At 44.0% G+C, this 16681-nt stretch overlaps 1 protein-coding gene and 3 long non-coding RNA genes across 53 annotated transcripts in view; 2 read left to right on the top strand and 2 right to left on the bottom strand.

Annotated features, from left to right (window-relative positions):
• FNBP1 (formin binding protein 1) overlaps nt 1–16681 on the bottom strand; it is a 164718-nt gene that overhangs the window by 138687 nt on the left and 9350 nt on the right. The window lies entirely within an intron of this gene.
• LOC144335104 (uncharacterized) lies at nt 731–12601 on the top strand. Its single transcript, XR_013405545.1, has 3 exons — nt 731–2266; nt 10623–10701; nt 11986–12601. It is a non-coding gene; the product is annotated as an uncharacterized LOC144335104 (long non-coding RNA).
• Nucleotides 1417–9094, bottom strand: LOC144335100 (uncharacterized). The gene is made up of 2 exons (XR_013405541.1): nt 8277–9094; nt 1417–2311 (listed from the first exon to the last, which is right to left on the bottom strand). It is a non-coding gene; the product is annotated as an uncharacterized LOC144335100 (long non-coding RNA).
• On the top strand, nt 5521–7254 carry LOC144335108 (uncharacterized). The gene is made up of 2 exons (XR_013405549.1): nt 5521–6597; nt 7136–7254. It is a non-coding gene; the product is annotated as an uncharacterized LOC144335108 (long non-coding RNA).

Genomic DNA, 16681 nt, shown 5'->3' with positions numbered 1-16681 from the left:
CTTCATCACCCAGGTTGGAGTGCCTCCCAAAGGGCTGGGATTATAGGCGTGAGAGCCACTGCGCCTGGCCCACAATGCTTATTTTATCTGTGTAAACACTGGGCTATTTTCACAGGACCCCACTAGATTAAAAACAAAACAAAACAAAAAGGCTACTTGAGAGTGGCTACTATGGTCCCTTTTAAAGTTGTTCTAGCTGGTGATTTGCCTTTTAGGCAACAGAATGATGTTTAATCACATTTCTCAATGTGAATACTAAGAAGGAAATTCCTGTTGGCTGTCAAAACGCTACCATGATACAAATAGCATCAAAAGCAGTGACTCTGCCTAGGAAACAATGTGAATGATGTTCATTTTCATATCAACAACATAGATCTCATTTCATCAGAGGACTCCAGAATGGTCTTTTAACTTTTCTTTTTCTTTTCTTTTGAGATGGAGTCTAGCTCTGTAGCCCAGGCTGGAGTACAGCTGCAGGATCCTGGCTCACTGCTACCTCTGCCTCCAGGGTTCAAGTGATTCTTTGTTGCCTCAGCCTCCGGAGTAGCTGGGATTACAGGCGCCCGCCCGCCACCACGCCCGGCTAATTTTTGTATTTTTAGCAGAGACAGGGTTTCACCATGTTGGTCAGGCTGGTCTCGAACTCCTGGGTCTCAAGTGATCCACCCGCCTTGGCCTCCCAAAGTGCTGGGATTACAGGTGTGAGCCAGCGTGCCCAGCTTATTAGGCAATATTTTTTCTTTTTGTTTTACTAAGTGCTGCCTATTTGAGAATGGCAATAGCATAACTTTAAAGCCACTGTTTCTGTAACGCTTAAACTACTTCGCACCAACGTAAAACCAAAAGGTACTAAGAATTTAGCAACAACAAAAGTTACCAATAGAAATAGAAAATTAATATGCTACGCCAGCTCAGCAGACACTGTCCAATTCAAACCTTGAGTTTCTTGTACTGGGCTCTGAATGCCTTAACAGATTCAAGGGAGGTTAACACTCGAAAACTTTGAAAAGCTGCCATTTTTCTCATGTGGCAGGCAGCTTTCAGGCCTTCATTCCCACTGCAGGAACAACGGGGAATGTAAAATGAGATGGCCCCGTTAGGTTGTGGCACTTAGTGCCAACATCCTCTATCACTGAAATGAACTGAAATCACTAGGAAACACTCAGAGTACTGCCTGTTTTTTTTTTTTTTTTTTTTTTTTTAAAAAAACAACATTACTGCTGCTTGCTTGGTTGGTGAAAAACAGAACAGAATAAAACATTTCTCCAAAATGACGTCAAATTGCTGATGATTTTTTTCCAAGTACTTCTGATATAGGATAACACAAAAAGTGGTCATTCAGAACAGGTGAGTTTTAGGAAGTAACACCTTAGTGGAGCAGTATCTAGAAATCTCACGCCTATAAAACTGAAGGACAGTTGTTAAGCCATTTCATATCTATTTCTTGTGGCACCTAAATCAGTGCCTGGAACAATACATGTTTGTGGAAGTGAATCACAACACAGGTAAACTGAATGATGTTAATAGTCCATCTAACTATAGTGGTTTAAAAAAAGAACCAAATAGTTATTTTCAGCCACATGCTGTAATTACTGTAAGTTATTTTTAAAAGTCCGCCTTCAACACTCACTGCAAATACCATTTTCTGCTACCTCAGCTTACTTCTCCCACGTGCCATGAGAAGGCTACCATTAGCCAACTTGACTAAAAACCACTAAATACTGGTTTTAGTAGATAGCTTAACAACTGATTTGGTGGAAATTACTTTGCAGGAATAACAATTTCCAATTAATTCCCTGAATTCAGTTTAACGTTGTGGGTGTATTTTAAAATAGCACCTAATATACCCTCATTACCTGTTTTGCAACAGGGAGTAAGTACATAGACAATCATTAAGGACTTCAAAAAAAAAAAACACAGCAATCTTTCATTACTCAGGAGAAAATTTATAGATCCCGCTGAACCGTTAAAGATCAATTGTTTTATACAGCATTTGCATTGGCTTTTTTAAATTTCCAAACACCAAGGAGTGTCCATCCCAAATTAACCCTTTGTCGTCTAAGAGATAACTAAGATGCCCAGTACTAACCTGTTGTTTATTTCTGAAACAAGGTGTTGCTCTGTAGCCCAGGCTGGAGTGCAGTGATGCTATCTTGGCTCACTACAGCCTTGACCTCCTGGGCTCAGGTGATCCTCCCACCTAAGCCTCCCAAGTAGCTGGGACCACAGGTGTGGGCTACCATGCCTGGCTAACTTTTGTATTTTTGTAGAGACGAGATCTCACCATGTTGGCCAGGCTGGTCTCAAACTCCTGGGCTCAAGGGATCCGCCCGCCTCAGCCTCCCCAAGTGCTAGGATTACAGGCAAGAGCCATCGCACCCAGCCTCTTTCTCTTTTTTTAAAATTGAGATGAAATTCATCTAACATAAAATTAACTTTTTTGTTTGTTTGTTTGTTTGTTTGTTTGAGACGGAGTCTCACTCTGTCACCAGGCTGGAGTGTAGTGGCACGATCTCGGCTCACTGCAATGTCTGCCTCCCGGGTTCAAGCGATTCTCCTGCCTTAGCCTCCCAAGGAGCTGGGAGGCTGAGTTGGGTTGTTTACACCTTTGGCTATTGTTCATAGTGCTGCTATGAACATTCCTGTACAAGTATTTGTTTGAATACCTATTTCCAGTTTGGGGGAGTTTATACATAGAAGTGGAATTCCTGGAGCATCTGGTAAATTGTATGTCTAACTTAACTGCCAAATGGTTCTCCCAAGAGGCTGAACCATTTCACACCCTGCCAGCAATGCACAAGGGTTCCAATTTCTCCCCATTCTAACACTTGTCATTTTCCTATACTTTCCTGACTATAGTCACCCTAGTGGGTATCGCATTGTAGATCTGCATTTCCCAAATAGTAATGATGTTTAGCATCTTTTCATGTGTTTATTAGCCATTTGTACATCTTCTCTGGAGAATCAATCTGTTTTTATTCCCCACTACCATGACAATAAATTAAAATAATCTTAATCTTTACTATCACTTTCTTTAAAACTGACTCCCACACACTTACTGTTTTTTTGTTTTTTAGACAGAGTCTCACTCTGTCCCCCAGGCTGGAGAGCAGTGGCGGGATCTCTGTTCACTGCAAGCTCCGCCTCCCAGGTTCTCACCATTCTCCTGCCTCAGCCTCCTGAGTAGCTGGGACTGCAGGTGTCCGCCACCAGGCCCGGCTAATTTTTTGTATTTTTAGTAGAGATGGGGTTTCACCGCGTTAGCCAGGATGGTCTCGATCTCCAGACCTCGTGATCCACCCGTCTCAGCCTCCCAAAGTGCTGGGATTACAGGCATGAGCCACCATGCCCGACCTTAAGAATACTGTTAAGGATACTGTTTGGTATACTAAGCAGGCATATTTTACATAGTTACAAGTAGAAAATGAGTCACAAAGCTTTGGGTTCCAAGTATACAACGTCAGCGCTTGGTCTTAATATCCTCAATAAAAATTTCACACAAATACCAACACTCCCTCTTTTTTTTTTTTTTTTTTTTTTTGAGACAGGGTTTCACTCTGTGGCCTACGCTGGTGTGCAGTGACTCAATCACCGCTCAGTGCAGCCTTGATCTCCTCAGGCTCAGGTGATCATCCCACCTCACCCTCCCAAGTACCTGGTACTACAGGTGTGCGTTACCACGCCCAGCTAATGTTTGCTTTTGTTTTGATAGAGACGAGGGGTTGGCCATGTTGCCCAGTGTAATCCCAGCATTTTGGGAGGCTGAGGCAGGAGGGCTGCTTGAGGCCAGGAGTTTGAGACCAGCCTGGGCAACATAGCAAGACCCTGTCTGTCAAAAAACAAAAACAGAAAAACAGAAGAAGCATTAATAGTTACATTAAGAAGTATGAGGCAGCTAAGGAAAAGAAAATCCCACCAAGATATTATAAGTGGTAAAAGGTACCAAAAAGTGTGACTAGTATGCTAACATTTGTAAGGGACGGGGGAATTTACTCATAAACGCTTGATAGCTCTCTGGAAGAATTCACAAGAAACCAGTTACGGTGGTTGCCTCCAGGGAAGAAAAAACAATCCCCTAATGACTGGGGCAGTCACACACCCATGGTGTGGCCTATTCAAAAATACATAAACAAGTAAGAAATAAAGTATGCTTTTAAAATCTGGCTTTTCCCCCAATTCCCCTTCTTTAACAGAGTGTAGTCAATCTTGGTTGAACCCTCAAAGCTCACTGGCGTGTGTAGCTGACTTTAGAGAGAGCCAGGAGGTCGGGACTGCACACAATAGGGTTAGCTGAAGGTGAAGCACCTGGGACTAGAGACTTCCCCAGCCAAGAGTGAGCTGGGACAAAGGAACCCAAAGTCCTGAGGTGGAAGAAGGCTGGTGCATATAAAGAACGACAAGGCAGCCTGGCCGGAGGAGACTGTGTTGCAAGAGAGACCAGCAACCTAAAAGGGTTGTCTAAATTTAGCTTTTACTCTGAGAAGTCCTTGTTGGGTTCTGCTTAGATCTGAGCCCCACCCACTCCATGTTAGGTGATCTAGGTACCTAAGTTCTCCCAACAGTACCCTCTTGGTGATGCCTACAGGACCCCATGGAAACGTCATCCTTTTATTGTGAGCATTTGACATTTTAGTCAGTTTCCCTGAACTCAATCTTCCATCCATATGAGTGTATCCTACAAATGTAGGATTTCCTTTCCTTTCTTTACTTTTGCCTCATGTCCCTAGGACTGGTCCACAATTCAGACTGGAACCAAGTACATAGTGTATAAAATAGTACATAATAAGCTCATAATCGGCCGGGCGCGGTGGCTCAAGCCTGTAATCCCAGCACTTTGGGAGGCCGAGACGGGCGGATCACGAGGTCAGGAGATCGAGACCATCCTGGCTAACACGGTGAAACCCCGTCTCTACTACAAAATACAAAAAAACTAGCCGGGCGAGGTGGCGGGCGCCTGTAGTCCCAGCTACTCGGGAGGCTGAGGCAGAAGAATGGCGTGAACCCGGGAGGCGGAGCTTGCAGTGAGCTGAGATTGTGCCACTGCACTCCAGCCTGGGCGACAGAGCGAGACTCTGTCTCAAAAAAAAAAATAATAATAATAAGCTCATAATCTCCCCATGTGCTGCCTTGCCTGATCTCGGCCTGATCTAAAGAATCAAGATACATATAACCTTTATGTTGGCTGGCATTTGCAGTCATTTAACGCCCAGGCCCCTCACCCTAAGCATGAGAACTGGGTGGGGTCCATACTACAAGCAAATATTATCTAAATAAACAGAACTGGCCAGGCTCAGTGGCTCACGCCTGTAAGTAATCCCAACACTTTGGGAGGCTGAGGCAGGAGGATCACTTGAGGTCAGGAGTTCAAGGCTAGCCTGGGCAACATAGTGAGATCCCATCTCTACCCAAAAAAAAAAAAAAAAAAAAAAAACCCAGGAAATAGTAAGAAATTTACAAAATTAAAAAATTAGCTGGGTGTGGAAGTGTGCACCTGAGTCTTAGCTACTGGGGAGGCTGAAGTGGGAGGATGGCTTGAGGCCAGGAGGTTGAGGCTGCAGTGAGCTCTGATGGAGCCTGGGTGACAGAGCAAAACCCTGTCTCAGACTACTGCACATTGGTGACACCTAATTGAACACTGCTAATGGAGAGTATCTGTTGCCCACCCATGCAGTTAACAATTTACATTTTCAATTTTTCTCTAGTAATCCAGTGATAATTTCTAAATCTGCTTGAAGTTATCAGAAAGTGTTTATCCCACCCAACTACTTTCAACTTCTCTCGAGGGTTTTCTTCCATCTCTAATGACTGTTCATTCCGCTTTCTCAATTACTGGCATTTCAAAATAAAAAGAAAGCGAGAAACTGAAGGAAGAAGCCACAGTATCATCCTGTTTTTCATTTCCATCAGGTGGTTGAATCCTTTTGGCAAATAAAGCACTTGACTGGCTAAAACTTTTCTGCAATGACATTGTTTATCTACCTTACTGACTCGCTGATCGGCCAAACTGACAAAATAAACAACAAACCTTCTTAGCCAAAAGATTTCTGTTCAGCAAAATAGTCCTTGAGGCTGGGCGGCTCATCTTGTAATCTCAGCACTTTGGGAGGCCAAGGTGGGTGAATCACCTGAGATCAGAAGTTCGAGACCAGCCTGGCCAACACAGCAAAACCCCGTCTCTACTAAAAATACAAAAATTAGCCGGGCGTGGTGGTGCACACCTGTAATCCCAGCTACTCAGGAGGCTGAGGCAGGAGAATCGCTTGAACCCAGGAGGTGGAGGTTGCAGTGAGCGGAGATCATGCCACTGCACTCCAGCCTAGGTGACAGAACGAGACTCTATCTCAAAAAAAAAAAAAAAAAAAAAAAAAGTCCCTGACATTTTTGCCTATGGAGTCACACACCCAAGACATTCTATCTATGTCTCACGACTTAAGGAATGTGCCTGATGATTTTACGTATGTGTCACTTTTTGAATTGTTGAACCCTTTACAAACTTCCTGTTAACATTATTAGCACTTCTTTGAGCCATAGTGTGGGACTCAACATAAAATTTCTAAGTAAAGTTTCTAGCTTTAAAAATCGTCTCTTGTCGGCCGGGCGCAGTGGCTCATGCCTGTAATCCCAGCACTTTGGGAGGCCGAGGTGGGCGGATGACCAGAGGTCGGGAGTTCAAAACCAGCCTGACCTACATGGAGAAACCCAATCTCTACTAAAAATACAAAATTAGCTGAGCATGGTGGCACATGCCTGTAATCCCAGCTACTAGGGAGGCTGAGGCCGGAGAATTGCTTGAACCTGGGAGGCGGAGGTTGCGGTGAGCCAAGATCGCGCCATTGGACTCCAGCCTGGGCAACAAGAGTGAGACTCTGTCTCAAAAAAAAAAAAAAAAAGAAAAGAAATCGCCTCTTGTAACAGGCATTGCCATGTTATCTGCTCATTATGAATCAGTACTCCTAGGATCACTATTTCAGTGTCAGTTGATCCTGGAACTCAGATTACCTTGAAACACTTGAGTTGAAGGGACTCGAGGTCACACAGTCTAGTTCACACCAAATTCATTGATCATGTCCACAATATCCCTAACAAAAAAGTGACCAGTCTCGACAAGGAATTCAAGATATCAATGGAAGGTCAGGCACAGTGGCTCACGCCTGTAATCCCAGCACTTTGGGAGGCCTAGGCGGGTGGATCACCTGAGGTCAGGAGTTCCAGACCAGCTTGACCAACATGGTGAAACCCCGTCTCTACTAAAAATACAAAAATTAGCCAGGTGTGGTGGTGTGTGCCTGTAATCCTAGCGACTTGGGAGGCTGAGGCAGAAGAACTGCTTGAACCTGGGAAGCGGAGGCTGCAGTGAGCCAAGACCATGCCACTGCACTCCAGCCTGGGTGACAGAGACTCTGTCTCAAAAAAAAAAAAAAAAAGATATCAATGAAATATCATGACAACCAGCAACATGTGGAGGTGGATAATGATAGCCAACACTAGTAGAGCTTATTTCATATATAATCCTATGGAGTAGGCACTATCATTATCTCCATTTTACAGATGAAAGAACTGAGACTAAATGACTTGTCCAAAATCAATCAGTTAGTTAGTGTCAGGATATGAACCAGTCTAGCTCCAGATCCACACTCTTGAACAATATGACACACTGACTAAATTGTAGAAATCTAATAAGAATGAGAGAATTGGCCAGGCACAGTGGCTCATGCCTGTAATCCCAGCACTTTGGGAGGCTGAGGTGGGTGATCACCTGAGGTCAGGAGTTTGGGACCAGCCTGGCCAATGTGGCAAAATCCCGTTTCTACTAAAAATACCAAAATTAGCCAGGCATGGTGGCATGCGCCTATAGGCCCAGCTACTTGGTAGGTTGAGGCAGGAGAATCACCTGAACCTGGGCAGTGGAGGTTGCAGTGAGCGGAGATCATGCCACTGCACTCCAGTGTGGGCCACAGAACGAGACTCTATCTCAAAAAAAAAAAAAAATAATAATAATAATAATAATAATAATATCCTTTAAGACGTGAGGAGTGAAGATAGAGTGAATAAGTAGCAGAGACAGAACTAGATCTAAGATGCCTAACTGTAGTCTGGCTGATTTACGGCCTCCAGAACAGGAATTCTATTTCACAACTAAAGCTATAGAAAGTTGTGGGTCAGGTGCAGTGGCTCACGCTTCTAATCTTAGCACTTTGGGAGGCCAAGGTGGGTGGATCACTTGAGCCCAGGAGTTTGAGACCAGCCTGGGTAACATGGCAAAACCCTGTCTCTACAAAAAAAAAAAAAAAAAAAACCCAAAAAAATTAGATGGCCGTGGTGGCTCACACCTGTAGTCCCAGCTATTCTGGAGGCTGAGGTAGGAAGATGGCTTGATCCCAGGAGGTGGAGGTTAGAGTGAGCCAAGACTGCACCACTGCACTCCAGCCTGGGCAACACAACCAGACCCTGTCTCAAAAAAAAAAAAAAGTTTTGCATTTTGTTTTATATTCCTCAAAACGACACTTCTGAAGTAGATTGGCATGGCTCATATTTCAAGGAAGAGGAAATGAAATTGAGGGGGGGAAATGGCAAAACCATATCTTACTAAAGGAAATTGCAATGAAATGTCCCCTTTTGTGACTCAGTGGTTATGTGGTTATGACGATAATGTAAAAAACCCTGAGATTTTATGAAAAATAACACAGAATCACCATATTCAAAGTGTATGATCTTGCGACAAGAACCTTAGAAAAAACTCCATTTACGGAATTTGCATCATGAAGACATTAAGCCATCATGAAGTCTTAATGTCTTCACATCAGAGCTTTTTGGTTTACTGTTTTCTCATCTTCAGAGAAAAAAGTATAAAACTCTTTGAATGTTCCTCAACTTTTAAATTTCATTTTCTAAGCATTTCTTCAAAGAGACAATGATTTCATTTTATCTTTAAACCAGAATAAAACAATACATGGTAGCTCTCTCCTTGAATAAATGAAGAAGGGGTAGTGTTAATACTATCTATTACAACTTCCAAAGATATTGTTCGTTCCTATTGTTGTATGATAAATCACTCCCAAAACTTAATGGGAAACAACCACTTTATTATGGGTCAGGAATTTGGACAGGGACAACTTCTCTCTGCGCCATCACTGCTGACACCTCAGCTGGGAAGACTTAAAGGCTAGGGGGACCCAACTGCTGGGCATTAGAATCATCTGGAAGCCCGTCACTCATATGGCTGGCAGCTGAGTATGACTGTTGGTTGAGACCTCGACTGAGCTGTCAACATGAACCTCTATGATTGGCTTCTCTGTATGTCTCTCTACGTGTGCTGTTTCGGCTTCCTAACAATATGGCAACTGGGTTTTAAGAGTAAATACCCGGCCGGGCGCGGTGGCTCAAGCCTGTAATCCCAGCACTTTGGGAGGCCGAGACGGGCGGATCACGAGGCCAGGAGATCGAGAGACGATCCCGGCTAACACGGTGAAACCCCGTCTCTACTAAAAAATACAAAAAAACTAGCCGGGCGAGGTGGCGGGCGCCTGTAGTCCCAGCTACTCGGGAGGCTGAGGCAGGAGAACGGCGTAAACCCGGGAGGCGGAGCTTGCAGTGAGCTGAGATTGTGCCACTGCACTCCAGCCTGGGTGACAGAGCAAGACTCCGTCTCAAAAAAAAAAAAAAAAAAAAAGAGTAAATACCCTAAAAGAGCAAGGAAAAAGTGCATGGTATATTTGTGATTCTGCTTCAGAAATCATTAAAAAAAAAAAAAAAAACTGGATCTTTCTATGTTGCTCAGGGTGGTCTCAAACTCCTGGGTTCAAACAATCATCCACCTCACCCCCACCCGCACCCCCACGTGGGCCTCCTAGAAAACCAGGATTACAGGTATGGGCCACCACGCCTGGGGCCATCACTTTCACCATACTCTGTTGGTCAAGGCTGTCACACAGATCTGCCTAGATTCAAATCCAAGTGGTATCAGTCCCCTCTCACCACTCAATGGGAGGAGTCTTGGGGTCACATTCTAAGATAAGCAATGTGGGATGCGCAATATTGTCGTGGACATCTTTCCAAAATATAATCTGTCACACGTCAAGTATCTCTAAGAAAGATAAAGAGGAAAATTAAACAATGTCAGGTACAACAGAAATCTCAGTCAACAGGGTATGAACTGAGTAATTCTAAACTTTCTCTTTTCATTTCCACCTCAAAATAAGCACATGGGCAGCTTTCAAAAGAAAAGCCTACACTATTAGTCTGTCTTCAAAAGCCTGTTAGAATCATGTGTGACATTAATTTCTGATTACTACCAAAAACTGAATGTCCATCAGTAGCCATTTATTTATTTTTTCCACTTATGACTTGGTACATCAGTTCTACTTCTAAGTCTATCAGAACTTCCAGCTCCACTTATTATGCTGTTATAACAATTTGCAAACCAATCAACTCTTTTTTTTTTTTTTTTTTTTTTTTTGAGGCGGAGTCTCGCTCTGTCGCCTAGGCTGGAGTGCTGTGGCCGGATCTCAGCTCACTGCAAGCTCCGCCTCCCGGGTTCCCGCCATTCTCCTGCCTCAGCCTCCCGAGTAGCTGGGACTACAGGCGCCCGCCACCTCGCCCGGCTAGTTTTTTGTATTTTTTAGTAGAGACGGGGTTTCACCGTGTTAGCCAGGATGGTCTCGATCTCCTGACCTCGTGATCCGCCCGTCTCGGCCTCCCAAAGTGCTGGGATTACAGGCTTGAGCCACCGCACCCGGCCAATCAACTCTTAACAGTGTACACCCCTCCCAGTCTAAAATACGATTCACACAATGGTTCTCAGTGAGGTAAACACTTTGGCAAACACAGTGAAGAGTTACTGTCCAAAAGGGCAACACATTATGACAGCTACGCTAAGTAACAGAGTCCTGAAGTTAAATAAAGTGCTTGGAGGAATACAACTACGCCAAGAGCTTAGCATTTTACCAACTTAATTCTAGCTTTTTCTGGTTATCCAAATGTATATCTCCAGCCTGGATCTCCTCCCTGGGTTCCTGATGCATATATTAAGCTATTGATGCAATATTAGATAATTAGTTATGTAACAGGCATCTTGTAAAATGTCTAGCACTACACTTCTGTTCTTCTCCCCAACAAGCTCAATCCTACTGTTCTCAGTCTCCCATTTCCTTGTATTTGTCCATAGCATTTATCATTATCTGATACACTGTAAATATAGATTACATATAAGCAAAACATTTTTTACTATTTGGTTAACTGCCATGTTCCCTTTGCCTGGAAAAATGCTTGGCACGTAAGTAGCTTAAAATATTTTTTTCGTTTCTTTTTTCTTTTTTTTGAGACAGGGTCTTGCTCTGTCACCCAGCCTGGAGTGCAGTGGTGCAGTCACCACTCACTGTAGCCTCAACTTCCTGGGCTCAAGCGATCCTCCCGCCTCAGCCACTATGTCCGGTTAATTTTCTGTAGAGATGGAGTTTCACCATGTTGCTCAGGCTGGTCTCAAACTCCTGGGCTCAAGTGATCTGCCCACCTTGGCCTCCCAAAGTGCTGAAATTACAGGCATGAGCCAGCATGCCTAGCCCAATAATCTTTTTCAAATGAATTAATGAATGATGACTTATCTGGGTACCTGAATAAGTCATTACTAGAAAACCATAAAGAACAAAGAGTACCTTAAAGTGATGATAATGTTTGTCAGTAGCTGACTGGGTAAGGAAGTAGAATATTGCTAGATTTTAGATTTGCTATAAAGAATAAAAATGAGCAAAAACTGAGAATGCATGAGAAGGAATCAAAATGTTAAACAGTGCTACCTAAGCCACATCAAAACTACCTAGAAGAGCTTTTGAAATGACATATTCTTATAAATGGCCAGGTGCAATGGCTCACACCTGCAATCCCAGCACTTTGGGAGGCCAAGGCAGGGGGATCGCTTGGGCTCAGGAGTTCAAGACCAGCCTGGGTGACATGGCAAGACACCATCTCTACAAAAAATACAAAAATCAGCTGGGTGTGGTGCTGCAGGCCTGTAGTCCCAGCTACTTGGGAAGCTGAGGTGGGAGGATCGCTTGAGCTCGGGAAGTCAAGGTTGCAGTGAGCCTTGATTGAGCCACTGTACGCCACCTGGGTGATGGAGTACAAACAAACAAAAATTACAGATTATTATACATAAAAAAACTACAGATTTCTCAGATTGCCAGTTTGCAGAATGCTAGAAAGTGATGAGATAATAAATATCCAGCACTCAATCTGGGTACCTGAATATAATCTCAGGCATCCAAGATTGAATAGAGATTGGAATTAAGAAGATCTAAACAGGGCCAGGCACGCTGGCTTATGCCCGTAATCCCAGCACTTTGGGAGGCCAAGGTGGGTGGATCACTTGAGGTCAGGGGTTCAAGACCAGCCTGGCGACATGGTGAAACCCCACCTCTACTAAAAATACAAAAATTAGCTGGGCGTGGTGGTGGGTGCCTGTAATCTCAGCTACTCAGGAGTCTGAGGCATGAGAATCTCTTGAAACTGGGGGCCGGAGGTTGCAGTGAGCTGAGATCACACCACTACACTCCAGCCTGGGGACAGAGCAAGACTCTGTCTCAAAAAAAAGGGAAAAAAAAAAAATCTAAACATAACTAATGTGCTATAGTCTGCCTAAAGAAAGAATGGGTTAACAGTAAAGGAATCACCTACACAGCATCTATAAAACAGACTCTATTCTATCTGTAAGGTAGACCTGTCCTTGAGAGGAGGTAGACGCCTAAGGCTGCCATTGTCATCAGCCATTCCATTCATCCAATCCTATTTTCATTTTATGCTCTCCAAGAAATGCTATACACATTTAGCTTCCACCCAGATTAGGCTACAGGGAGAGAACGTAGAGATCAGCAAACATGAATATCCAGTCTGTTTATGAATATACTTCTCACTATAAGTTTAAAATTCATTCTGGTTTATTCAACAGCCTTGGGAATTAGGTTAGCATGAGTCACCTCCAGGCATACTGAAAATAAGAAATTTGCTAGCTTAAAAGAGCTGGGGAACAAACCATGATAACCCTAACAAGGTTGTATCATCTGAGCAGAGACAGAAAGGACAAGAATAAAGTGCTGGTAGGCTTAGGTTTTGCAACCAGCTGGTGGAAAAAGGACCTGTGGCCGATATTTGATTTACCCCACAAGACAGAGCAGGGAACGTGCCTCCCCCTTGAACATCTTGAAGTGGGAGGAGGCAGAGGGTGGCTCCTAGGCCTTCTTTGTTCACTACTAGGCCTTCCCTTGAATGTGCAAGTCTCCACAGCAATCCATTTCAACCTATTCCACCCATATATAAACAGGTTGAGAAATGCAATACATAGAAAGACTCTCTACTGAAACCCACTCCAGTAATCCAGTCAGCCAATTGGCCCAGTGCAGCCTGCAGCTAATGAGCTCCTCTCCATCCTTCTCCACACTGAAAACTGGCACCATAGCTACCTGCTTTCAGCAGTTCAAGGGTATTTCCCATGCTCTCAAGGTGAAGCCGTAGTCCTCACATGGTTTTTAGCTATAGTCTGCCTCTTCAGGCTCCTATTACAACTCCATCACCTGCTCATCATTTGAGAGCTCTGTGCTCTCCATGACCCTTTGGACATACCACTTCCTTCTTCTTTTCCTGGAAGGCTCTGTCTAGATCCCCTCCACCCTTCTGACCACCCCACTTCACCTGTAAAACTTACTAGTTCTTCAGGACTCCACTTGGATGCCATTTCCCCACCTCAGTTACGCTCCTGTACACATTTCCGTGGAGTTACCCTACCTTAGTCCTTATTACACAATAATTCCCCTCCCTCCCTCCCTCCCTCCCTCCCTCTCTCTCTCTCTCTCTCTCTCTCTCTCTCTTTCAGAGGGAGTTTTGCTCTGTTGTCCAGGCTGGAGTGCAGTGGCACAATCTTGGTTCACTGCAACATCCACCTCCTAGACTCAAGCGATTCTCCTGCCTCAGCCTCCTGAGTAGCTGGGATTACAGGCGCGTGCCACCACACCTGGCTAATTTTTTTGTATTTTTAGTAGAGATGGGGTTTCACCATGTTGGTCAGGCTGGTCTTGAACTCCTGACCTCATGATCTGCCTGCCTCGGCCTTCCAAAGTGCTGGTATTACAGGAGTGAGCCACTGCACCTGGCCTAATGAAATTTTTATAATTTTGTTTGGTTACCTCTTTTATGTACAAAGTTATAAATATTGAGCACTACCACCATCACTCCTCTTGCCAAAAACGGCTGTAACAAGAACTAAACTTCTCCTAGGATGACAGGGAGACACCTTACTTGTGAAACTGAACAATGTAAATAGCCTATTTTTAAGGATAAGTTAAAATAAACTTTTTTTTTTGAGACAGAGTCTTGCTCAGTTGCCCAGGCTGGAATGTGGTGGTGCGATCTCAGCTCACTGCAAGCTCCGCCTCCCGGGTTCACGTCATTCTCCGGCCTCAGCCTCCTGAGTAGCTGGGACTACAGGCACCCGCCACTACGACCGGCTAATTTTTTTGTATTTTTAGTAGAGACAGGGTTTTACCATGTTAGCCAGGATGCTCTCGATCTCCTGACCTTGTGATCCACCCGTCTCGGCCTCCCAAAGTGCTGGGATTATAGGCGTGAGCCACTGCGCCCGGCCTATAAACTTTTTTTTTTTTCTTCAGACAAGGTCTTGCTCTGTCACCCAGGCTGGAGTGCAGTGGCGCAAACACAGCTCACTGCAGCCTCGAACTCCTGGCCTAAAGTGATCCTCCCATCTCAGCTTCCCAAGTAGCTGGGACTACAGGCATGCACCACTATACCCTGGTAATTTTTTAATTTTTAGTAGAGATGGGATCTCAATATGTTACCCAGGCTGCTCTTGAACTCCTGAGCTCAAGCTATCCTCCCACCTTGGCCTCCCAAAATGCTGGGATTATAGGTATGCGCCATCTGTGCCTGGCCGATAAGTAAAATGTAAATTTAAAAAGTCAGTCATGGTGAAGAATATATTTTACATACACATATACACTTAGGAAATCTAAATGTCCTTGCCCAAACACTTCCAGAAATTTCCATATCTGTTCCAATGCAAATACTTCTAAACCTCTTCATTATCTCTGCCAAGAAGAAATCAATCCCAAACTAAGCTGATAGGCAGAATAATTCATTAGATGTTTCAAGCAGCAAATATCCAGCTTTTTAGGTGGGGAAATAATGTGACTTCAGTGGAACTTTTTTAAAAAAGTGGTAATAATAGCCAAAGAAAACTATTTCCCCCTAGGAAAAAACTTAAATCTTAAGGAAGCTGAAGTATACTGCTAAAAATTAGTATGATTAGTGTTTTGGAGTGGATTTTATTTTTCTTCAAGGAGGAAAAAAACATGTGATTGATATGACCTCTTGAAATCCAGATTTCCTGTCCAAAGCAATGCTTTCTAGGCATTTTCCAAATATTAGGTTTATTTTGTTGTTAACATGTATACCAAATTTCAAATCAGAGGGCTAGGACCGAAAATAGCTCATTTTTCATGAATCCTGCTTACAGCAAGAGTTCTACAATTTGTTCCCAAGGACCAGAGTATTTTTCATTAACCCTCCCCATGATTATAATAATTTCTATTTACCTATCACCTTTCATCCAACAACCTCAAAGTACTTTATGAACAATTTCTCATCTTTATGCCTTCTTGTCAAGAGAAAGGCAAGCATCATACCATGCTTTATAGATTGGGAAAGCGAAGAACAGAGATGCAAGGACTTGCCGGATACTGATAAATATTAGATTAGGCAAGCAATGCAACCCAGGCTGAGTCCTCCAGCACTTCCTCACTCAACTGGGAGCACCCACACCGTTTGTCTCCAGAGCCTGTCTGGTCTTTAAATGGATTTCAGGAATCCATTCTCAATTTTGGCTGTGCAAATAGAAGTACAAGGGGAATAGATTCCTTTACAGGTCCCAAGTTTTCCTCTGCTATAGATAATAAAGAAAGTATTTCGTTTCTTGTTTCTGAAGACTCAAAACTTTGAAACCCTGAATGTGGGCCAGGCATGTAGTCCCAGCACTTTGGGAGGCTGAGGCGGGCGATCACTTGAGGTCAAGAGTTCAAGTCCAGCCTGGGCAAAACAGGAAGACCCCCGCCTCTACAAAAAAACTTTTTAAAAAAAGTTACCCAGGCTGGGCCAGGCATGGTGGCTCACGCCTGTAATCCCAGCACTTTGGGAGGCCGAGGTGGGCGGATCACAAGGTCAGGAGATCGAGACCAGCCTGGCTAACACAGTGAAACCCCATCTCTACTAAAAAAAAAAAAAAAATTAGCTGGGCATGATGGCGGCCTGTAGTCTCAGCTACTCGGGAGACTGAGGCAGAAGAATGGCATAAACCTGGGAGGTGGAGCTTGCAGTGAGCAGAGATTGTGCCACTGCACTCCAGCCTGGGTGACAGAGTAAGATTCTGTCTCAAAAAAAAAAAAAAAAGGCTGGCTGTGGTGGCTCACGCCTATAATTCCAGCAGTTTGGGAGGCCAAGGCAGGTGGATCAAGAGGTCAGGAGATCGAGACCATCCTGGCTAACACTGTGAAACCCCGTCTCTACTAAAAATACAAAAAATTAGCCGGGCAAATGCCTGTAGTCCCAGCTACTTAAGAGGTTGAAACAAGAATCGCTTGAACCCAGGAAGTGGAGATTGCAGTAAGCCGAGATCACACCACTG

Source organism: Macaca mulatta, chromosome 15 (assembly GCF_049350105.2).
Source record: "Macaca mulatta isolate MMU2019108-1 chromosome 15, T2T-MMU8v2.0, whole genome shotgun sequence".
NCBI lineage: Eukaryota > Metazoa > Chordata > Mammalia > Primates > Cercopithecidae > Macaca > Macaca mulatta.
Note: the sequence above shows the minus strand (reverse complement) of the source record. Positions and strands in the feature narration are given on the sequence as shown.